Source organism: Pelobates fuscus, chromosome 9 (genome assembly GCF_036172605.1).
Source record: "Pelobates fuscus isolate aPelFus1 chromosome 9, aPelFus1.pri, whole genome shotgun sequence".
In the NCBI taxonomy this organism is placed as follows: domain Eukaryota; kingdom Metazoa; phylum Chordata; class Amphibia; order Anura; family Pelobatidae; genus Pelobates; species Pelobates fuscus.
This window is the reverse complement of record NC_086325.1, coordinates 81,186,139-81,211,921: the sequence shown is the minus strand read 5'-3', so window position 1 is coordinate 81,211,921 and position 25,783 is coordinate 81,186,139. Positions and strand designations below refer to the sequence as shown.

Genomic DNA, 25,783 nt, shown 5'->3' with positions numbered 1-25,783 from the left:
GCCGCGTGTGCCGTTCTACACTTAAAGGCGCAGGGCACCTTTTTCTTCTTAGGCTGCCCAATCTTACTTCCCCAAATTCCCCCTAAGTGGGGGAATTTTTTTCTGGGAATGTTCTATGTTTACTGGTGCATGGTTTCCCCCACTGCAACACATGTTGCAGTGTTGAGCAGGTTGTTTGTATCGCTACTCGCTGCAGTTCTTCTCTGTACATGTTTTCTGTGCCATTTTATGCTTGCTCTAATGCATGCTCCCTGGACTAATCAATGTTTGGTTACTGCATTATATTGCATGCATCCTGCATGGGACCCTGCTTGGTTACGCTGTCCCTCCCACTGAGCTGGGACTGACTGGAAACCTGTTTCATCTCTACCCTGCACGTCCTATATGTCAAGATATACCTGCATGTCACCTATAAGGATTAACCTCCCTGCCTCCATATAACACTAAGCCGGTGCTACCCGTGCCCGTATACTGGCTGGCTCTGTCCGTGCCCCTATGATAGGCCTGCTTTGTCTGTGCCCCTTGATTGGCCTGCTTTGTCTGTGCCCAATGATTTGACCTGCGCTGTCTGTGCCATATTACGCATGCTACTGGACTGGCGGCTCCATTCTGGACCCCTGTTTGTTGAGCCTGCATGCGTTTACTACTTGCCTCTGCCAATAATAGGGGTGATTACTGCTTGCTAGTGATGCCTGTTCTCTGTCTCTTTAGGTATCATGTACCATCGTCTCGGACATTATGGAGGCCTCTGCACAGGAGCAGAATGTGCAGGCATTAATTAATGCGGCGGTGTCTGCCTCTGTGGAGAAAGCCCTGGCTAGGGCCCTCCCTCAATCACAACCAGACAGAGGCGCGAGAGATACTCCCCGCTTGGCAGACGACTCGGTTGAGTCAGACTCTCAAGAAAGAGAGCAGGCAAGTGCGCAAATGCGCTATTGGAAGGGTGAAGGCCCTGAACCACGCTCCCGGAAGGGCAAGGCTCCGACGAAGTGACATGGTTCGAGGTTATCAACCTCGCCGGCAAGGCGCCGCCGTCTATCGGGCGCAGGGGAGGAGGCCTCCTTAACCCCCCCCCCTACCATGGCCGTGCGGGATGAGTGGCGGGCAGACCAGTCTCCCTCAGAAGAAGAAGATGATTGGGACAAGGACCGTGGGGATGACCCCGGTTGGCACTGGGAGGATGAAGACGTGCCAGGAACAGAGGCCCCCACGGCGGTACTAGGGGATGACACCTTTCTGGATGCTACAGGAGAGCCTCTGTTTGACCCGCGGTCTATCCGGCACCCCAGATCCTCAGAATGGTCACTGCCCGACCACTTGGCACAGTTCGTGCACTACTGCGTCCGCAGACCTCTTGAAGGGGAGGCCCCTGGTGGCCACGTATTTAACTCGTACGGGTCGAGACCCCAAGAAAGGGGTGGAGCGTAGCCTCCGTTCAGCGCAAGATAAACAGCTGGATATGCTGGGCCCCCTGTGCAGGATGTTGGCCTTAGAAGACGAGGCCTACACAGAGGGTACGAGCCTGGACCCGGGCACCATGCGGGACTGGGCACTACGTTCCATTTGCCTGCTAGGCAATGCCAATGTGGCCCTCTGCACTGAGCGCAGGAAGACAGCTCTGTTCCGTATGGACAACAAGCTATCGGAACTGGGGTCCAAAGAATTGGGCCCTCTGGCTAAAGGCCTGCTGTTCGGGGAACCCTTCATTAAGGAGCTGCATAAACACGTCAATCTGTTTACTTCCCTGGATAAAGCACAATGGAGATTAAGAAGGTATTTCGCCCACAATCATCCCGGGTTTTTGGATGGGCTGGACGACAGCGGGGTCGTGTCTCCAGCCGCGGCTGGTCTTCAGGCCGCCACAGATCCCGTGGTCCAGAACCCCCTACACTCAGAGGGCGGATAGAGGTCATGAATACCATGCCAGAGGACGGGCAAGATTTCCTACAGGTGAGTGCAACTCCTGCCACTTTCAATCACACTACATTGCATGCGGGCATAATGTTTCATTGCAGAGACAGGTGGCGGGAGGTGTCTTCAGATGTGTGGGTCCTTCAGACGGTACGGGGTTATGTCATAGATTTCCATTTCCCTCCAACGCAGGTGGGACCTCCAAGAGTCCCCATCATCGCAAGAGAACAACAGTCCTTCATAGATACGGAAGTTCGGGCACTGTTCGCCAAAGGCGCAGTCCAAAGGGCCCTGGATTTGGGGGGCTTCTTCAGCTCGATTTTCCTAGTGAAGAAAAAGCCCGGAGAGTTCCGCCCAGTGATCAATTTACAGGAATTGAACACCTTCGTGGTCTACAACCATTTCAAGATGGAGAGCATTCATCTTCTTCGGGACCTTCTCCGGCCGGGAGACTGGTTCACGAGGCTGGACCTGAAGGACGCTTACCTCTCCGTCCCAGTGGACGAGGACTGTCGCAGATTCCTCCGCTTCATCTGGAAGGGCGTTCCATGCCAATTCACATGCCTTCCCTTCGGCCTCAGCTCGGCTCCTTGGTGCTTTACCAAGCTCCTGAAGCTGGTGTTCGCCCGATTCAGGTCGGAGGGCGTCCGATGCATAATATATCTGGACGACTTGATGATCTTTTGTGAGGACCCCTCCAGGCTCAGATATCAGACACGCTCTGCAATCTCTTTATTGGAACACCTGGGGTTCGTAGTCAATCTGAAGAAATCGACCTTGGAGACTTCCCAGACAGTGGAATTCTTGGGTTTCGAAGTCGATGCGAAAGCATGCGTTCTTCGCCTGCCTTTGGCAAAGATAGCGACCATTTGGAAGGAGATAAGAAGGACTTTACGGCAAGACCGGATTCCCCTTCGAATGTTAGCTCGCGTGGTGGGTCTCCTCTCGGCCTTGATACAGGCGATCTACCCGGGCCCACTACATTACAGGGCCATGCAATGGCTGAAGGCTCATTTTCTATGCAAGAGACCCTCTTACGACCAGATTGTCAGGGTACCTGTGGTCTCTACCTCCAAAAGAGGTAGAGACTTAGCTGTTCCACCATCCAGACGGTCTGATGACTCCCTTCCCCGCGGTCTATCCGGTCATGCAAGGCCGGCCGCGAGGGAGTGACTGCCTTTTACACCATCTAGGCAGGAAGTCATCATCAGGACACTCCCCCGGATCGACCTGTCAGTCAATTGCTGCAGGACCAATCAGGACGTCTCGGAGGTGTGGTTACTGCTCTGAACAGGGTATTTAACAGAGCTTCCTTCATTAGCTCATTGCCCTGTCATGGTTCTAGCTTGTTCTAGTCACTCAGTGCTTGTGTATTCTATTATCCCTTTTGGTTTTGACCCGGCTTGTTTACCTTACTCTGCTTATCTCTGTTACCCTTGATTCGGCTTGTCTCTCGCTTACCTGTCTTCTGTTACCCTCGACCTCGGCTTGTCTTTGACCATTCTATACGGTACTACTTACGTTAGTCCGGCCATTCTAAGGTCCGGTATACGTATCTGGCTACTGTTTGTACTCTGCGTGTTGGATCCCTGTCCCGATCCTGACATTACGACAGGGCAAATGGATCCTGCAAGTACAAACAGTCAGCTGGCTTCTCCTGATCCTAGGTTTGAAGCCATGGATCACAGAATGGATCAGATGGCGCTTGCGCTACAGGCTCTATTATCTCATGCCAATAAACCACCAGAGGAGATACGTAATACCCCTGTTTCTCCTGTCAGTTTAGGTCTAGAGGTAGCCACAGTGGGTGCTTCTTCTCACATTACCCCCCCAGTACGCTATGGTGGGGCTCCTGAGAAGTGTCGTGGTTTTTTAAACCAAATTAGTATCCACTTTGAATTGCAATCCCGCTCTTATCCTACAGATAGGGCAAAGGTAGGATTTATTATCACCCTACTTATTGAGAAAGCTCTGAGATGGGCCAACCCACTATGGGAGAACGATAACCCATTAGTGTATAACTATAACGCATTTGTAGCTGCTTTTAGAAGAACATTTGATACTCCAGGTAGAAAGGTTAATGCAGCCAGATTACTGTTGCGCCTGAGACAGGAGAACCGAACACTGGTGGATTATGCACTAGAGTTCAGGTCTCTGGCGTCAGAAGTCAAGTGGAATGAGCAAGCGTATATGGATGTATTTTTGAATGGCCTATCTGAAGTAATCCTTGATGAGGTTGCTACCAGAGAACTCCCTGAGAATTTTGAAGATTTAATTTCGTTCATCTCTCGTATAGATGAACGTTTAAGAGAGAGACAGAACACTCGAGAGAGGAACCGGAGACCTTCTTTTAGGTTAGCCCCCGCTTTTACAAGTCCTGACTCCACGGTATCTTTGCTTCCTGAACCTATGCAGATAGGTTATACCCGCCTCTCTGAGGAGGAAAGACAGTACAGGAGAAGAGAGGGTTTGTGTATGTATTGTGGAGCCAAGGGTCATTTACTCTCGAACTGTCCTAACCGTCCGGGAAACGCTCGCACCTAAGTCTCTCTAGAGGACAAGCCTTGGGTGTTTCTATTTTGTCCTCTACTCCTAATTATAAAGATCACAGGCTTCTGCTACCAGTTTCCTTAACTTGGGAGAAGGAAGTAGTAAGGGCTATGGCATTGATAGATTCCGGTGCTGCTGAGAATTTTATCGACCAAGCCTTTGCTATTAAGAACAATTTCCCATCCCAGCTAAGGGAGACACCCTTGGCCGTTGAGGCCATAGATGGTAGACCACTACTAGACCCTGTTATCTTTCGTGAAACCATACCCATTAGTTTAAATGTTGGTATCCTACACGTGGAGAATTTATCTCTTTTGCTCATTTCATCCCCTTCCGTTCCCATAGTTCTGGGGTACCCATGGTTGAAGAAACATAACCCTATTATCGATTGGGAGTTAGGGGAGATACTCTCGTGGGGCCAGGGTTGCCAGGATAGGTGTTTATGCAAGGTTTCTCCATTAGCTAATGTTAACATACCTGAGACTCCTATTCAGTCCACAGAAAGACAGATACCAGACCTTTACCTAGACTTAAAGGCAGTATTTGACAAGAAGAATGCCGATTCTTTGCCGCCACACAGGCCATTTGATTGTAGAATTAAGCTTCTACCTGGGACTATGCCTCCGAGGGGCCATGTATATCCTTTGTCTGTTCAGGAAAACTTGGTTCTAGAGGAGTATATTCGGGAGAATTTAGAAAAGGGATTCATTAGGAGGTCTTCTTCCCCGGCCGGGGCTGGGTTCTTTTTCGTTAAGAAAAAGGATGGCACGCTGAGACCTTGTATCGATTACCGAGGCTTGAATAAAATAACTGTCAGAAATGCCTATCCTATTCCACTTATTACCGAGTTATTTGATCGTCTTAAGGGCTCCAAAATCTTCACCAAGTTAGATCTCAGAGGGGCATATAATTTGGTGAGAGTCCAGCAGGGACACGAGTGGATGACGGCGTTCAATACTCGGTACGGTCACTATGAATACACAGTTATGCCGTTTGGACTTTGCAATGCTCCTGCAGTATTTCAGGATCTGATTAATGAGGTACTTAGGGAGTTTCAACATGATTGTGTCATTGTCTACCTAGACGACATACTGATACACTCTAGGGAGATTGAAACTCACCATAGACAGGTCAGAGCGGTATTACAGAAACTTCTGCAACATGGTCTATACTGTAAATTGGAAAAATGCAGCTTTGATCAGTCTCAGATAGATTTTCTTGGTTACGTGATTTCTGGGGAAGGTTTTAAGATGGACCCTGACAAACTCCAGTCTATTTTAGATTGGCCATTACCTAAGGGACTCAAGGCTATTCAGAGGTTTATTGGTTTCTCCAATTATTATAGGCGCTTCATTAAGAGTTACTCGTCTATTATTGCGCCCATTACCAATATGACCAAACAGGGGGCAGAAACTAAGACGTGGTCTCCTGAAGCTCTCGCTGCTTTCAAGAGGCTCAAAGAACTTTTTGCTTCTGCTCCAATATTAGTCCATCCTGATACGACTTTGCCGTTTCTACTCGAGGTCGATGCCTCTGAGACAGGAGTAGGTGCGGTTCTGTCACAAAGATTAGCGGTAGATAAACCATTACACCGGTGTGGTTTTTTTTCCAGGAAACTTTCTGGGGCTGAGAGCAGATATGACATCGGAGACAGGGAACTGTTAGCAGTCATTAAAGCCTTAAAGGAGTGGAGACATTTGTTGGAGGGGACCCTACACCCTATTACGATTTTGACAGACCACAAAAACTTGTCATATATTGGGGAGGCTAAGCGCTTATCCTCTAGACAAGCTCGTTGGTCCTTATTCCTGATTCACTTCAATTATGTACTGACTTACAGACCTGGTTCTAAAAACTCTAAAGCCGATGCATTATCTCGCCAATATGAACCTTCTACTGTACCTGAACCAGTTCTTTCTTCTATAGTTCCGAAGTGCAATATCATTGCTAATACGAATCTCAGGATTCATTCTCCATTACTGGCCGAGATCATTAAGTTGCAACATCTCGCACCTAAACAGACCCCTGCGGGTCGTCATTTCGTTCCTCCTGCTTTTCAACTGGAACTTTTACAGTGTTTACATAATAGCAAGATGGCGGGACATCCTGGTATTCGCAAAACTTACGCCTTGATCTCTAAGGACTTCTGGTGGTCTACTTTACGGAGGGATGTTGAGGAGTTCATCGCTGCATGTGAAGTTTGTACTAAAACCAAACAACCCCATACGCTTCCATGTGGACTCCTGCAACCCTTGGAGGTTCCAGAGAAACCATGGTCCTGTTTGGCCATGGACTTTATTGTCGATCTACCTATCTCTAAAAGACAGACTGTTATCCTCACCGTGGTTGACAGGTTTACTAGGATGGCACACTTCATTCCCCTGCCTAAACTTCCGTCTTCTCCCGAATTGGCAGAGATATTCGCCAAGGAGATTTTTCGCCTACATGGGATACCCTCTCAAATTGTATCGGACAGAGGCTCCCAATTTGTTTCCCGCTTTTGGAGGTCCTTCTGCTCTCAACTTGGTATTAAATTAAACTTTTCTTCTGCCTATCATCCTCAGTCTAACGGAGCTGCTGAACGTACCAACCAGAAAATTGAACAATATTTACGATGCTTTGTTTCTGAACACCAGGATGATTGGGTCGGTTTAATTCCTTGGGCGGAGTTTGCACACAACAATCTCGTTTGCGATTCTACTCATTCAAGCCCCTTCTTCATGAATTATGGTTTTCATCCGTCTATTCTTCCTTCGGATTCTCCTTCCCAGGGGGTGCCGTCGGTTGATGTTCATGTTGCCAATTTGAGGAAGTTGTGGGATCAAACTCGACAAATCCTTGTGCACAACTCTATGTTGGTCAAGAAACACGCTGATAAACGTAGAAGGGCGGCTCCGGTCTTTGTTCCAGGTGATAGGGTATGGCTGAGCACGAGGAACATCCGTTTAAAAGTGCCCTCCATGAAGTTCGCTCCTCGTTATATTGGACCCTACAGGGTGCTGACCCGTATCAATCCGGTTGCGTATCGTTTAGCTCTTCCTAATACCTTACGCATTCCGAACTCGTTTCACGTTTCATTGCTGAAACCACTCATATGTAACAGATTTTCCTCCACAATAGCCCCTCCTCGCTCCGTTCAGGTGGAGGGTCAGGAGGAGTATGAGGTCAACTCTATTATTGATTCTCGAATCTCCCGGGGGAGAGTACAATATCTGGTTGATTGGAAGGGATATGGTCCTGAGGAGAGGAGTTGGGTACCTCAGGAGGATGTTCATGCTCCCCGTCTCCGCAGGGCGTATCACTCTCGCTTCCCATCTCGTCCCGGTTCATTCTGCCCGGTGGGCGTATCTGAGAGGGGGCTACTGTCAGGGTACCTGTGGTCTCTACCTCCAAAAGAGGTAGAGACTTAGCTGTTCCACCATCCAGACGGTCTGATGACTCCCTTCCCCGCGGTCTATCCGGTCATGCAAGGCCGGCCGCGAGGGAGTGACTGCCTTTTACACCATCTAGGCAGGAAGTCATCATCAGGACACTCCCCCGGATCGACCTGTCAGTCAATTGCTGCAGGACCAATCAGGACGTCTCGGAGGTGTGGTTACTGCTCTGAATAGGGTATTTAACAGAGCTTCCTTCATTAGCTCATTGCCCTGTCGTGGTTCTAGCTTGTTCTAGTCACTCAGTGCTTGTGTATTCTATTATCCCTTTTGGTTTTGACCCGGCTTGTTTACCTTACTCTGCTTATCTCTGTTACCCTTGATTCGGCTTGTCTCTCGCTTACCTGTCTTCTGTTACCCTCGACCTCGGCTTGTCTTTGACCATTCTATACGGTACTACTTACGTTACTCCGGCCATTCTAAGGTCCGGTATACGTATCTGGCTACTGTTTGTACTCTGCGTGTTGGATCCCTGTCCCGATCCTGACACAGATGATCTCCCTGTCTCCGGACGTGAAGACTGAACTGCGCTGGCGGCTCCTGCACATGTCCGCCTGGAACAGCAAGGCCATATTCGGACCAACCCCGGATTTCGTGCTGGAATCAGATCAGAGTCTTTGGGGCTGGGATGCCACGTGCGCGACCGAGTCCACGGTGGGCCCGTGGTCGGACAAGGAATCGGAATTCCACATCAATTGCCTGGAGTTGATTGCAGGTTCATTTGCGATTCGGAGCCTGGCGAACCACCTGTCGGACTGCTGCGTCCTACTTCGGATGGACAATGTCTCAGCGGTGCAGTACATCAACCGCTTGGGGGGCGCTCGGTCTCGAGCACTATCGGAGGTGACGAAGGAGATTTACAGCTTCTGTTTCCAATGCAACATTTACAAGCGGAATATCTTCCGGGGGAGTCAAACCTGACGGCAGACTGGTTCTCCAGACATTGGAGGGATGCCAGCAACTGGAAACTCCTTCGGACCATCTTCCTCAAACTCGAGTATCAGAGGAGTCCGTTCACAATGGATCTATTCACCTCCAGGACGAATCACCAGACCCAGGGGTACTTCAGTTGGCTCCCAGATCCAGCATGCGCAGCGGTGGACGCTTTTCTCCAGGTGTGGCCTTCGCAGGGAGCATATGCGTTTCTTCCGTTCGCTATGATTCCCAGGGTATTGCTACAAGTTCGACATCAGTGTGTGTCCTTGGTGTTGCTGACTACGCTATGGCCCGGCGCCTAAGTACTCTTCCCTCTGGGACGTACGTATGGTTTTAGCGTTCCTTCGGGATTGGCCAGATAACCAGGACCTTTCCCTTTGTCAGCTTTCGACGAAATTTGCCCTCTTGTTGTGTCTGGTCTCATTCAGACGTGTTTCGGATGTCCGGGCCTTCGATGTCGACGCTTTCACGTTTTCTCCAGAGGGGGTCTCCTTCAAGGTGGTTAGACGTACCAAGTCGGATTCGACGGCTGTGTCGTATCCTTACTTCAGGGATTCACCTAAACTTTGTGTAGCAAAGGCACTGGCTCGCTATGTAGCGGTTACCGCTCCTTTTAGCTCTTCTCATTCTGGACAGTTGTTGATTTCATATGACAGACCCCACAAGCCTGATTCGTCCCCTACCCTGGCTCGATGGATAAGATGGCTTTTGACACTGGCGTGGGTGAATGCGACCTTCGGAGCGCATTCGGTTAGGGGCGCCGCAGCTTCCGGAGCTTTCATGGCAGTCGCTTCCCTTCAGGACATTTTGCGTTCGGCGGACTGGTCCCATGAAGAGACTTTTCGCCAATTGTACTTTAGACCGTTGGACCATGCTTCTTTTGCTTTGCTGTCGGAGCGTTAAAACAGCAAATATGAAGCCTCCTGTCATGCTATAAAATTGTAGATTATACTAGCTTTAGTGGAACTATAATCTTAATTTTATTAATGACAGGAGGCGAATATTTCCCACCCAGTTTCCCCTCCCCCCCCCTTGTTTGGATGGATTGTTTTGATTGAATTTCTGCTGAATTGTCTGGTCGCCTGGGCTAGGTTTGGTAGTCTGGGGTGATGTCTGGGGAAGTTGGGGGAGGTGTCTGGTATATTGTATTGCCTGTAATTGGTGATGGATTTCATGTCTTTTATACTATCAGTACTGGATCGTGGGATTTATGTTTTCTCAGTACATTTCGTTCACTAATCAGTGTTTTTCGACTCTGTTTATTTCGTTTCAGTTTAATGGTTCGACTACAGTTCATAGAATTGACTGTTTTGCAGGATGAAGATCAACATCCCATCCATTCTTCGAAGTTTTCTTCCGGATGGCATTCATTGTTATGTTATGTTTTTTTCCTTTCATTAGTTTATTGGCATTGTTGTGCACCTTTTTTTGTCGCAGCGTGAAAGAGGAAATGGTTGCTTGGGAGGAGCCTTTTATAGATGTCTTATGTTTTTGTCTTTGGTGTTTTTCTCTATATATTAATGTGCTGCTGTGGAGTTCTAGTAAAGAGAGACTTAAGCAAATATTCACCTCCTGTCATTAATAAAATTAAGATTATAGTTACACTAAAGCTAATATAATCTACAATTACATTGTCATTTTGAGCAAAACCATGCAGAGTACAAAGATAAAGACATTGACTTTTTTAAGTGAAAGCTAAAGGAGTATCAAAAGAGTAAACAATTTATGAGCAAAACATTTCAAAATGCTAATGAAAAAGCCACAGAGGCTTCTTACAGAGTAAGTTACCGCATAGCACTTGCAAGAGAAGCACACACAATTGGAGAATCACTAATAAAACCATGATGTAACGGACACCTTCCGTTGACGGATGCTCCTAGCGCTTCCTGAGGACTTCAAGCACTGCAGCAGACACCACAACCACCGAACCGGAGAAGCATGCGAATGCTCTCAAGCATATGAATGCTGTAAACAGCTGAACAGGAAAAGCATTCAATCAGCTTACACTCCTGGCAATCAGCATACAATCCAATTCCCCCAATAACGAGACGACACTTCGTTTTGAGGTCAAAGCAGAACTGACTGTACTGGCACATACAGCCTCTTTTATTCACAATCCACAAACATAGTACTGCCCACAGGGTTTTTAAATACAACCAATTAATCCGTACAATACACACAGACACTCCCACACAAAATCCACATATACAGGCTATATGAAAAATAATTACTGTATAATGTGTCTCCTGTTGTATAGTTTAAAACTACTGCACGATGTCTTTGTGCACCAAATACCGGCGAGATGGCACAGTGTAGAAAAGTCATAACAGTGTCTGTGAGTTAAAATGGCCACCATCCATTGTTCTCACCATGTGCTTCATCCATTGTTCTCACCATGTACCTCTGATACATGAAATGGTGGCCACCCAGTAACTCCACAGTATGTCCCTGATGGTTCTTAAAGGGCCACTAGCAGCATAATACAATACAACATGCCCAAATCAGTTCCTATCAGGGCAATACATCCCAGGGCCATAGTCGCAGGGCAAGAGGCTGGCAAGCAGTCCTCTCCAGGCACAAGTGGCGGGGCTGGTTCCGCCACACATGTGCAAAAGAAGTAGTGTCATGTATTTTACGTGAGAAGTTGAGTAAAAAAATTTAATCAGTGCCACCTTCCAACAACACAGTTTTGCGCCATATTCATGATCTTGTTGATGATATCCATACTGAACTAATTTCTCGACTGCATCAATGTTTGTCCACAGATGTTGCAGGACTTTCAATTGTGTTGGTTTTTGTTAGATATAATTTTGACAAACAGATTGAAGAAGACTTGCCTCAATAGGTGAGTTCCTACACTAGCCATTAGATATGCTGATATCAGCCAAGAATCTCCAGTGAGACAGGAAGGGGTATTTTATAAACCCTTTAACATTTAACCCTTTATAGGGCTTCTACACATACAATCAACTTTACTGATATCAGACAAAGTGAGACAGAAAGGGGTGTTTTATAAACCCCTACATACTTTACCCTGAATAGGGCTATAACACATACAAATCACCTTGCTGGTATCAGCTAAAAGGCAAATTTCTCTAATGAGACAGGAAGGGGTGCTGCCCCTACATACTTGTAAACTCTTAATAAGACAAACGTGGGGAGGCTGGCAGCAATGTAACATAGCTGTGTGATACAAAATTCATATACAAACACAAAGATAAAGCACCGCGCTTACAGCAGCAGTAGCTTAGTATCCAACAGCTTAAAATACATAGTAAAACCAAGAAAACGTTACCTGCGCTCTGGCCTAAATCCCCATGTGCATTTAAACAAAATGGAGGCTCTTTAGTTTTATTCCAATGGCCATCTGAATATATAAGCTGTTTAGAAGCCCTATAAAGAGTTAAATGTTAAAGGGTTTATAAAACACCCCTTTCTGTCTCACTTTGTCTGATATCAGCAAAGTTTATTGTATGTGTAGAAGTCCAATAAAGGGTTAAATGTTAAAGGGTTTATAAAATACCCCTTCCTGTCTCACTGGAGATTCTTGGCTGATATCAGCATATCTAATGGCTAGTGTAGGAACTCACCTATTGAGGCTTGCCTTGACGTGGCTGGTGAGCTTATATATTCAAATGGCCATTGGAATAAAACTAAAGAGCCTCCATTTTGTTTAAATGCACATGGGGATTTAGGCCAGAGCGCAGGTAATGTTTTATTGGTTTTACTATGTATTTTAAGCTGTTGGATACTAAGCTACTGCTGCTGTAAGCGCGGTGCTTTATCTTTGTGTTTGAAGAAGACTTGCTTCTGTGGGAAACTTTGAAAACTCATACCACTGGTGGGAACATATTTAACTGTATCTAGAAGTTCATGAACACACACAGTATAAATTGGGACAAATGTGTGGATGTGTGCAGTGATGGTGCCAAAGCAATGGTTGGGAAAGTGGAATGTGCTGTGACACATATAAGAAATGTAGCAAAAAAACAGCACTGTGTTCTTCACAGACATGCACTGGTAGCTAAAAATATTTCAATCTCACTTAAAACTGTGCTAGACCAATCGGTCAATGTTAATTAATTTCATAAAAAGTTCACCATTACAGTCACGACTAGTGAAGTCTGTTGGCTATCACAAGGTAAAGTCCTTGTTAGAATGTTTGAATCGAGTCAAGAGTTGTTTGCATATTTCCAGGATCATAAATTTGGATTATCTGATTGATTAACAAACACTCTGTGGTTATCCAAAGTAGCATATCTTGCAGACATATTCACAAAATTAAAAGACGTATGTTTATCACTGCAAGGAAAAAACACCAATATTTTTAATGCAAGAGTTAACATATTTTCAATGTCTCATAAACTGCAGTTTTGGACATCATCTGTTGAGCAAAATTATTTGAACTCTTTGACAACACTTAAGGATTTTCTTGAAGATGCATACATTGAACTGGAAGATGAAATTCGCAATGAAATTGTACATCATCTTCGCCAGTTAATCACATGTATTAGTCAGTATTTTCCATTCTTGAATGAAAACAAGAGTATCTGGGTTTGAAATCCATTCATAAAAGACAAGCCAGACAAATTTTCTGATGTAGATTTTGAGATCTGATCGCTATAACTTTTGACAGTCAACTAAGCCAAAAATTTTAAGTAGATTCTTGTATTGCTTTTTGGAATGATTTACGCGAAGAGTACCCAGAATTGTCCAAGTGCGCAATCAAAGTTCTGTTGCCATTCGCCAGGACATACTTATGTGAAACTGGATCTTGCTTTACTCTGCAACTAAAACAAAGTATCGAAAATGACTTCACGAAACTGCAGACATGCAAATACAATTGTCAACAATTGAACCAGAAATAAAAACAATTTGCCAGCAAAAGAGAACATTACACTCTGCTAATTGAAAGGTTTGCGCTGCGCTACTCTACGGCACACTTTTTTTTTGTTGGGGTTCCAAAGTTTTGCTATACCATGTCAAAGAGTTCAAAGAGAAAAATTAATTCGGAAACCCTGATATAGATTAAACCAAAACTATCTGAAATGGGGACTTTCTTATTATGTTCACTTATCTCTTATACTGTATGTGATGTGTATATCTCAAGTTATTTTTGAGGAGTACAAAATAAAATGAAATACAAAAGCCATCGTCTCTTTATGCTGCAACCACCTGCATCCATCTTAGCTCTTTGTCAATCGTTCTTATAAGCTCCTCCCTTTGCGCTGGCAGTAAGCATACAGGAAATATATGGAGAAGAGGAGAAATGTTTATAATTATCAAGTCATGAAATGTCAGTCTGAGCTTTGCCTTGTCTAAACTGGCTTATAATGTAGGTTGTTAAATAATCAATACATACATTTAAAAGAAAATGGAGCATCTTGTGAAAAAAAAAGTTAACATACATTTCAGGCAAGTTTCAATAATTTAATCAATCATATAAATTTAGAGACGTGACATTTTCCCTTTAAAGGTGAGCTTGCTGTTTCTACATTTTGAAAATGACAGTGTCACTTAACCTGAATATGTATGAAACATTGATATAGTTATATATAATAAACATAGTGCGTTGTTTTGAAGATACAATCTAATATAAAATATCTCTCCTAATGCTAATAAAATGAAAAAGATCACATTTAATACATGTATGGAAAAGACCATAATATTTTGAATATAAAGTGTACAGACCATGCAGTTTTTAACTGCAGATCTTTGCATAGCGGGTGATTCCGAGGTGATATGCAGTTCTTCAAAGCAAGAAAAATACAAGGTGATCCGAAGGTCTATGATATAATGTGTTCAGCAAATCAGTCACTCTGAAATAACAGATGATGCCAGTTATTGACAGGTGGTAAAGGATATTCCATCAAGCAGGCTTTGCTCTTCATGTTTATTTGTGCAGCTTTCAATTGTACTTTAATTAAATAATTTGTTAAAGAACCAGTTTTTTCCTTGCAAGTTGGGACAGTCTCTATTTTCTAACTCTCAAGTATTCAGGAGAAGCTGTCCATATACAATGCTATTTCTTTATCAAGCTTCAGTGTGGGAATAAGATAGATAGATAGATAGATAGATAGATAATTTGTCTAATATTAAAAACAAGCCAAATCTGATAGAAGAATATGATTTGCAATATATTTTTTTTATCCTATAGCATTAAGAAGCAAGTTGAAGACTTGTTTGACTAGTGGTTAGCATATTAGAAATGTATTTATGGATCCCTTGTTCTTGTTTCCATTAAACTGGTCAAATCCTTATTGAATCCAGAATGTATTTTGGATTCAGTTGTATACTCTCATTATATCCTCTGTAAATACATGTATGTACACTTTTGTAGCATTTTCAAGGTAACTGAATTATCCCATTTGTGAGATTACCCATTGCTCATATCTAAATTATTTGTGTTTCTTTATCTGTTCTGACACAACAGTTTTATTTGGTAACTATATAGCTCCACTTATGTTCACAGTGGACTGGTGAGTATAAATGACTATGGATCTGAAAGTTTGACAAGCGTTGTTTGCATTTTAATATTTGTTGGTTCATGCCTAAAAATTTTATATGATACAATCTCTTGCTTGCTGTGCTATTCACTATGTGATTGAGTAAACTACTAAATGTCAGGGTAGGATTTAGCGGTCAATTTTTATTTAGTATAAAAATAATCACCAATGAACAATTAGATCCCCGAATGATTTTATAGAAAGTTATAGTCACAACCCCTAAACTGCAAACCAGATCAACAATAGCAATATTTTTATTTTACTTGGTAAAATAAAAAAGCAAAGAACACAGTGCAAAAAAAAGAAAAAAAAAGTTGATCAATAACATTTTATTTCCCAACACATTAATTTTCATGCATGCTATATTTTATTTTTATTAGAATTATTTCTTAGTTTTACTATTAAGAAAAAAAAATGCAATGCACTAAAATAGTCTGATAAACAAGCATTGTGCTGCAGAAAGTGTCAACACATGAACCATCTTTTAGAAAACATAACCTTTATTTTTATTCCTGCTATTTCAAATTTCTATTAGTTTACAGTATGCGATCAGCTGGATTGCATGAACTTGACTCTTATTTGTATTCTAGGCAGCCTCACTCCCTAGCTGTATCCGGTTCGGAACAGTTTCCTATTGAAATTCATCGCCTCATGTATTTTGACCTTTTGGAGAAAGTCAGCTTAACTGTGAATTGTGGGTGCATTAAGAAAGTAAATAGACTCCATACTTGTTATTCAAAGAATTTAGATTTTAAAAGTCATTGTCAATAGGTTAATTCTTTTGTACAGACTTTCTCTTTGGCCAGGAAGCATCATGAACAAATAAAAGTTCACCTGTCAATCTTCAGAGTATAACCACCTCTAGAGAAAAATCTCAGACTTATCTATAACAGAGAAACATACTATAACACAGTAGATCTATTATCTTTGTTATTACGCAATAAACACAATTAGTCTGATTAATTTGCATTATTAAGCTAGTATTTTTTACAGATATTAATAGGAATACATGAGCCATATACACTTAATTATAGTGGAATGTGTGGGCGATTTTATAAAAAGTTGTCATTTTATTAAATAATAGAGCTGGAGAATCGAAAATGTCACCCTGCAGCAATTTTAGAACTGCATCTCCAATGGGAGTACATTTCTACAGTAGCTGAAAGATGACTTCTAGTTATATAATTTGCATGAGACGTTTTACAATCTGGAACTGTAAATTGATAAATGTGATAACAGTTCTAGACTTATGCAACAGAGCCACATAATAGTAGCTGTTTGTTTTAATAATATAAAACAAAAACTAGTAATAAGAATCAAAGATGTGAATTTTATATCACCCAGTAAATGCAGTTTGAGGTGCTTTTTCCTACAATGGACAGACAGCTGCCTGCTGGGGGGTGGAGGGTGGTGGTTTGGTCTGGTGCTGGGAGAGTGAGGTCCACACCACGGGCGCACTGGCGAAGAAATACATTTTAACTGTGGGACATCAAATAAATGAACAGCGCACTTTGTGTAAATACAATGTGTACATAATAATAAACAAAACAAATTGAATACATATATCATAAAGATTCTTCCAAAAAGGTAACTAGCAAAAAAAAAATATAATAGACGATATACCATAACACAAAAAATTGTTGCAAATGGGTGAATATTTAAAATCTTGTGTGGCATGAAACTCACATTTATTTTTTTTAGCCTTGGTATATTGGCTCTGATATATCAGCATTGGCGTAAATGTTAGAACCACATAGTGTGTTCATCCAAAAGGCGCTGTAGAATAAGGAGAACAACACCACCAGTTAAAATTAAGTTAAATAAATAAATTACATTTATTCAAACAATAGAAATCTTACATGAAGCTAAGTATTCTTCAGTAATCACAGTCCCATAAGCACAACATGTTTTAACGTTTCTGTCTTCCTCAGGTGCACCAAATATTTATGCCCATCCAATATAATTCAAGAAACAATATGGCCATATGGTGTAACTGAATCTCTATGTTTGTATGCTAAGATAGAGGATTTTAAGCAGCCTTGTAAAATTTAAAACTGTATTTTTGTGTGTGTGTGTGTGTGTGTGTGTGCGCTGTTCCTAAATCTGCAGTTTATATATATTTTGTTTTTGTTTTTTTTAAGGCAGCACCATGTGCCCCCTACTTCTTTTGTCTGTGTCTATTTGAAATTCCAACCAGATTCCTATTTGGCTGAGCACACATATATAGGCTGAGCCTATTTGGCTGAGCACACCGGAAAGCATACATGAGAGGAAGCTGTTTAAGCAATAGGTATTGCACTTAGTATGTTATTCTACTACATTAAAATAGGTCCCAACGATATTGAGTACTGTGACGTAATGTTGGACTTAACATAATATGGCCATATGGTGAAACTGAATTTTTTGTGTGTGCACTGTTCCTTAATCTTACTTTATGTATATAATTTAAGGTAAATGAATTACTCAATAACAAATGCAACAGTTCTGAATATTCTTTCATGTTTTTTTTTCAATATATACCTCAAGTAGTAAAACCAAATAGCAAGCATCCATTTTCATCCCATATTGAGGTACACTATATATACATACACATATATGCCAGTTCTTGCAGCCTGATGCATTTTTTTTTTTTTTTTTAGACAAACTTCGTTAAGCCCCAATACTGTGATCGAGCTGAATACTAAGTTACATCTGCAAATTATAGACATATTTATTCTGGAAGTATTGTGTGCATGGTTTCCATGTCAATACTCTCCAGCTGCAAAGGTTCCACCCTCATATATGCTGAAGCACCAGGTGGGCCCAATTAACAAAAGAAAGGTCAAGACTGTACCAGCTGTTGAATACTTATGAAAAGCTTTACAGCGACGAATTCAAGGGAAGATGCTTCATGTATTTTCTATTATTTTTTTTACATCTCCTTATGCTTTGTATGTAATTAATGCGTTCAGTGACAGCTTATGTATTCCTCACTCGTGTATAAATTCAAGATTTTAAAAAGCAACAGCACAGGTGACTTAATTTTAGTTTTGTTGGTGTTCCATCTTCTATGAAAGAGATTTCATTGGAAAATCATGTGCATTGAATTACATTATGAAATATCGATTGTATATGTCCCGTTCTTATAAAGATTAATGCATACATACATTTATACATACATCTCACTATAGTGAATGTATACATACAGCTCACTATAGTGAAAAAGTATGTTAATCAAGTAATGATATGTACAAAATTAAAACATGCCTTGCAATGTTTAGGGCAAAATAGCATATTTAAATTATATTTAAACTTTGCTAGGCTTAGGTTTTTTATTCAAACTCGGCTTTCATAATACATTTTCAAGTCATTTGTAAATCTAACACAAATTTCTGTATGTGAAAATTAAGCCCTGAAAAATGGGGTTGTGTTATTAAAGCATTCTGAAAAGTGTCTTTATTCCTGGTTTCTAATTTGTTTGCATTTAGTAAATCGCTCAAAATGGTCAGAAAACTTTAGTCTTTTCTCTGACTGAATTCTGTCATATTTCACAGAAATACCTAAAAATTCCCCAGAACAACTTAAAACTGTCAACAACACATCAATATGTCTCACCAGTGGTTTGCAAAGTGCTCAGTATCCATAACACAAAATGAAAAATAATTTTAAAATATTTTTTTTTCGCTCTTTGTACCTATATGTTTGTGGGTTTGTTTGCTTTTTTTTTTTAATTCGTTTTTGTTTGCATACAATGACAAGTGTGGGCTTTAGGAAGATGATATCAAAGCATAGTACAACATGTTAACAATTTTGCATAGATTATAATAGATCTGAATAATTTATACAGAAGCATTCTTAACCTGGGCAGCAGGGATGAACATATCAATAGCATCACAATTTGTTATACGATTTTTGCCTGGTTAGACACAACATTTACTAGGAAGATACAACATATACTAGGATCCAGTAACTTTGCAGTGACAGCTAAGGCAAAATAATAGAACCTTTAAGTCAAAGCTAAGAGTTGTGAAGAAGTGGGTCCAACTGGGTAAATATACGCCACGGTTCCCAAATCTGAGTGAACTTTGTGTATCATTTGTGGATGGAAAATGTGATCTCTTCCATTTGTTTTATGCATTCTACTTTATGTATCCACACCCTAATAATGGGCGTTTCCATAGGGCCAGGATAAGCATGTTCGCTGCTGTGAGCAAGTGAGTTACCAATTCGGATGCTGGCGTCTTAATGTTTGGTAATGGTGCTGGGAACAAAATATATTCCGGGGAGAATGGGATATTCGAGAAAGTTATAATTTTGATTAGTGTGTGTATACGTTTCCAGAATTTTTGAATCTCTGGGCAGAGCCACCATATATGTGTTGTGTGAGCATTGACTTGGTGACATCTCCAGCACTTATCTGATGCAGTGCCATGGATTTTGTGCATTTTTGCGGGTGTGCAATGCCAGCGCACAATGCGTTTATAATTGATTTCTTGGGTTCCCAGATTAGTGGATAAGATATACGCCCTCATGAGTATTTGATTCGGTGTGCACACCTGTAACTTCTCCATCCACCTCTCAGCGAAATGTGAAAGGGTCTGTGTATCAGCCTCCACCAGGATTCAGTATATGGTTGATAAGATTTTCTTTTTTAACGGGTGTTGTTGGCACAGCTGTTCGAATTTCGTGGGGTCCCTATTACCGTTAGGGAGGAGGTTTGCAGTGTGTATGAAGTTGGACAGTTGTGCTTAATGTAGCTGTTGATTGCCTGTAATGGCCTGACTTGGCAACAAGTGGAAAAGTTTTTTTCATTCCAGTCTCTTGGGATACCGCTTGGAGCATGAGTACTGGTGTGTCATGATATTGGCGATATTGAGTACTCGACCACCCCTCCTGAAATAGAGGACTGTGGGTGGATACATAGGTGAGGGATGTTGAGATAAACCTTTGAATCACCTGGTCGTATCCATTATTCTGAGTGTGGCCGAGATAGTTGGGTGTTGTTTGGAGCAGACATACACGCGGCTTGACTCGTGCCAAGGTATTGTATGTATGGGAACCTCAAGGAAGGTAGCTTCAATTTGAACCCACTGCGTGGTTGCGTTGGTGTTTGTCCATTCATATACCCTGGCTAGATGAATGGCTGGGTGATAGTGTTCCACACTTGGGAGACCTATTCCTCCCTCCGAGTGTGGTTTTGTGAGAAGTGAGTAAGCCAATCTTGGGTGAAGATGTGACCATAAAAATGTGGTGAGAAGTTCCGAATTGTATTGAAGAATATTTAGGGAGTATTATGGGGATCGTTTGCAACAAGTACAATATGTGCAGAAGGATGTTCATTTTGATAATGTTGAGTCTGCAAAACCAGCCAAATTGTGGTTTGTGTCACGTTTGGAGGTCTTTAGTTATGGCTGCTAGTAATGGAGGGAATTGCGTGTCGAACAGGTGATCCAGTTTCTGGGGGAGGTATATCCCTAGGTATTTAATGTCTGTGGAAGCCCATGAGAACTGAAAGCACTGTTTTAGTGACCTGTCCATGTCTGTGGAAGTGTTGAGAGGCATCAGTTCGCATTTCGATAGGTTGGCCTTAAAATTAGATTTCCCTTTATATACCTCTATTTTCGACATAATGTGTGGGAGAGTATGAAGGGGGTCTGAGAGTGTAAATAAGATATTGTCTGCAAATGCAGCCACTTTAAATTCCTCTCCATTGAGTATGAAACTGCAGATATGTGTGTTATGCCGTATCCTCTGGAGGAAAGGTTCCAGGACAAGTATAAATATAAGAGGGGACAGGGGGCACCCCTGTCTCAGGAGGGTGGGGGGGAGTGGATAGGAATGCATGAAGGTAATAGCCTCTGCTCTAAGTGTCACTAGTTTAGGCATCAGAATGGCATAGCATTACCCTTTACACAATAAATCTTGAGTTACACAAGTGTTCATATTCACTTTATAACGGCATGGAAACATTGAATGATACTGTGTTGGTACCATAATAACCCTCTAATGGTTGACCATTGGTTCAATAGGCATTGTACCTTATAGTTAGAGACCTTCAGTTGTACTTGAATAAGTATGTCCAGCTCCACAAAAGGAAGGAGGGGGGATGTAGGGAAGAATTGGAGAATGTAACGCAATATGGGAAAGGAAAGGGTTTGTACTCTGAGCAAGGATTATCATATAATGTATACGACCTGCTCGGGGTACGTAGGCCATTGACTAGGCTTGGATCAGCGTTCAAGTTTCAACTGAGTTCAAGTGTATGAGCTAGGAGTATTCTCTGTGCCAGGGCCTCTTCACTCCACTTTGGGTAACCAAAAAATTGTAATACGTGAGGTAAGAGTGGTGTAATCAGGTAGCTCCATACAGCCCAATAACCAGCAATCCGATGCTTCACCATGCTGGAAATACTCCCACCTGGTGCAGTGAGCCTATAACCATAGCGTCCTGGTCTGGTGATCCCCATAGTTGTCGGTATAGTAACCTAATTAGCGTCCCTGTGGCTGGCCACGTTGTGTTGAGATGGAATGAGTAATGCCTTTCTTGGTGACAATAAGCACAAAGGGAAAACCCCACCTCTATTTCCATATACCATATTTCTGTTCTTGAGGTGTTCTGTAACAAGCCTGAGCGCTCTCCTGGCTTGGAGTGTGAGCCAGGACAAATCAGGATAAATCTGTATGGCATTGCCATGGAATAGTAATGGTGGTGTTGTAGTTTGCAGTGTTCTCAGGATTTGATCTATCACTGTGAAATAATGAAGACGGCATATAACATCTCTTGGCTCTTCTGTGTCTGTGCCTTTGAGTCTAAGAGATCAATGTGCCCTTTCAAATACAATAGGGGTATCACTGGGGTCCCCAATCAAAATATCAAACAATTCAGTTAGTGTGGCACACAGGTCTTCATCTTGCGATTCGGGACGGTAGCGGATCCTCGGATTATTGTGACGACCCCTGTTATCCAGGTCGTCTACTGATCAATGCAGAGAAGACAGTATTAGACAACTGTAGTATTTGGGAGTTTGTCACATCCCTCTCTTTTTTTAATTCGGTCACTCTGCGGCTCTTGTGGCGGATGTCTGTTCCCAACGCATCCAATTTAGTTTGGAATGACGATTCCAATTTGCCCAACATGTTTGCCAGGTCGGCCTTAGATGGTAGTTGCTTCAAGATATTCCTTAGTTCAGGTTCATGCAATGTGTAGGAGCCTTCAGAGGGCGCTTGGCTCGGAGGGGATGAATCCGTTGACCTCATGGTCACCGCCATTTTGACTTCCCTAGCATCGCCCTCGTGGTTCCTGGTATCTTTAAAATTTTAGCTAAGGAGCTGGATTTGTTTGATTGGGTTTTACCCACAGTGTGCTGTGCTGTGCTGAATTCTGCCTTTTGGGGTTCTCCATGTTGCTTCAGAATCTCTGATTGAACTGGATTACTTATTCAAGTCAGAGGGAGCTGAATTAGTGCACGTCACTTCAGCTCCTCGGTCGGCCCCCTTGTGTGTTTGTTTTGATCTTAAAAAATACATACTTTTCTCCATTCTAGGAGAATAATAACCCTTAAATCATGTGGCTGTGGCAGGAACATAACATCCTCAGCTGAATCTCAGACTGGGATGGTCAGTCCCTCTATGTGGAGAAAACAATTAAACAAACATTCATGAGTTCAAAAACAAAATCAGCAAATCTTTATTCACCCATGTAAGGCCTATAAAATCAATTACATGAGCACAAAAGCATTCAGCTCCAATTCTCAGCAATTGTTGCAAAATATCAGTGATATATGTGTTATGGAGATACTTTACTCAAACCTCCCAACTATAGTATCCAAAGAAGCAGGGGCAGAGGGAGGTAAAGGGTTTGTAATAGTGACACGATCTTGCAACTGGCTTCAGCCCAAATAGCAAAAAGCAAATACAATAGCCCTTTTATTATATCAACATGTAACATTTTACAATCTTTTACATTTGAAACAGTAAATCCCTCCTGTTTGACCTAAGACTGCTAACATTTGACTTGAATCCTAGACATATAGGTTAGTCTCAAAATAAAAGGACAAATCAATCAATCAATCAGTCAATCTATTTTGCATTTTTTTTCCTTTAGCTTGGTAGTACATCACTTATTACAAGGAAAACTGATTTGTATTTATATTTAAATAATTGTATACATATCTAAAATGTGAATTATAAGTGATCCACGCATATTCTCCAACTAAACTAAGTTTCAGCTAGGCGATTCTAGCTTGAAATTGTATTTCAGTTTTCCACAATTCACTGTTTACTGAATAAAGCTTTATTAGGATGTATAATACTATGCAGATAGCTGCTTAAGTACTCTTTGCAGGGTCCTAATGCCCACTGTACAGCACACATAAATCTAATGATGCACATTTTGCTTCCTGGGGTCAGTCTCTGTATCCGGGGACCAACTAACTAGGGACAGTGGGACAGGACCTCAAAATCAGGACAGCAGGAAAGACTGACAACATGCTATAATACATAATACAGAATGTATGGGCATATTTAAATGCACTAATTATACCCTAATGCCACTTACCAAAGCCTGAGCAATATCCATTAATTATATGAAATGTTTCCATTATTGTAGCATTAATACAAACAGTGGATTTTATCATTGTTATTGAAATGACTGGATTTGATGAATTTGTTGTGCTTAAAAGCACTCTGTCGTGCATAACATGACAGTGTCTCACTTTAATTTGGTATTAATTTAATCTGAGGATTCTATTTGGTGAACAACTCAATAATTCATAGATTTTCTGATATTAAGAAATTGCATTGTTATGCTTTTATCAGCTGTGGTTCTGGGCATGTGAAGTTTATAAGCAAGTCTCATTTGTCTTGCCATTTATAATTACAATTATTTCTATAGCGTCAACATATTCTGCACCGATTTACAATAGGTAAACAAGAAAAACATTTAATTTTAACAAAATGTATAACATATGACGTACAGGAAAAGTAGGTGAAGAGGGCCATGCCCAAACAAGCTTACCATCTGAAGGAATGAAGGACAAATACACAAAGGAAAGTGTGGAAATCAAGTGATGTGTATGTCCTGAGGGTAGGATGGGTATTTAGGAGAAAAGAGCCCAGTAGGTGGGAGATAGCAGACAAAGGTTTTAAGGGATCATAGGTTACTGGGAGAGCTGATATTCTTCTCTAGTGAAGTATGCTTTTAGGAATGTATTTTAAAAGAATGAAAGACTGTGGAGATGGAGCAAATGGGAGGGCATTCCTTAAGGTGGGGACAACGCTGGAGAAGTCCTGCAGGTCAGAGTCTTGGGTTCAGGTGTGAGAAAAGGACAGTAACAGGTCATCAACAGAGTGAAGAGGCTAGACTGGAGCTTATCATTTAACTTATATCAGCACTTTTTAGGCCAACAAACGGAGGGTTAAAATAATCAAGACAGGAAACCATGAGAGCATGGAGAAACATCTTAGTTAAAACTTCAATGAGAAAGGGTTTAATATGAAGGTGAAAGCAACAGGATTTGGTGATAGATTTTGTGTAAGGGAAACAGCACAGATGTAGCCTTACATGGAAGAGAGACAAGTAGTTTAGTCTTGGAGATAATGAGTTTTAGAAATTGTGAAGTCATCCACTCAAAAACAGGATAGGCAGTCAGTGACACTGTCCAGCAGACAAGGAGAAAGATCAGATTAGAAGAGGCAGGATTGATTATCATCAACATACAGGTGATATCAAAAGCCATAGGATGATACCATGTCACCAAGAGAGGCAGTGTAAATTGGGAAAAGAAGAGGTCCAAGTAGATATTTCTAATTTCCCGATAAATCATTCTATATTACTCTTTTATTCTGATAGGCTTGAGGAACTCCAATTGAGTGGTGCAGAGGGGTGGGGGAAGGGATGAACCAAAGAAGAAAACACTAAAGAAGCAATCAGAAGTAGGGAGAGAACCAGGGCTGTGTCACCATGACCAAGGATGTGATGCATGAGAAGGAAAAGCAGGTGGTCAACAGTGTTGGAAGTGGCAGAAAGATCAAAAGGAATAAGAAGTAAATAAAGAGTTGGATGCCAAGCATTAGTCACAGTCTTCAGGGCAGTTTTAGTGAAATGTTGGGAGAGGAAACCAGAATGTAGCGGGTCAAGTAAGGAATTGCAATTCAAATAGTCTGTAAGTCAAGTAAGAACATGTCCAGATATGGGAAAGGTCCAGTCATGGCCAGACATCAGATTCCCTCCATGGGATGGATCAATGATAGACTGGACCATTTGGAGTCTGGCAGCCGACCTACCCCACCTTCTTGAACAGTCACTCTCGAACCTATAAGTCTCACCATTGCTCAAATGGGTAATTCTCCAGTTTGTTTGAGTACACCTAACATTCATAAATCAAGCACATATGGTGCTGCCCGATATTAAAAAAGATATATTGGAAGGCAAAGATATCAATCTGGTTTTGCTCCTTATTTCCTCCCA

The 25,783-nt window shown here is 42.1% G+C and overlaps 1 pseudogene; it reads left to right on the top strand.

The window, feature by feature from the left end:
• Nucleotides 1-2,741: 2,741 nt before the first annotated feature.
• Nucleotides 2,742-13,391, top strand: LOC134573654 (zinc finger BED domain-containing protein 5-like; annotated as a pseudogene).
• The last annotated feature ends 12,392 nt before the right edge of the window (nucleotides 13,392-25,783 follow it).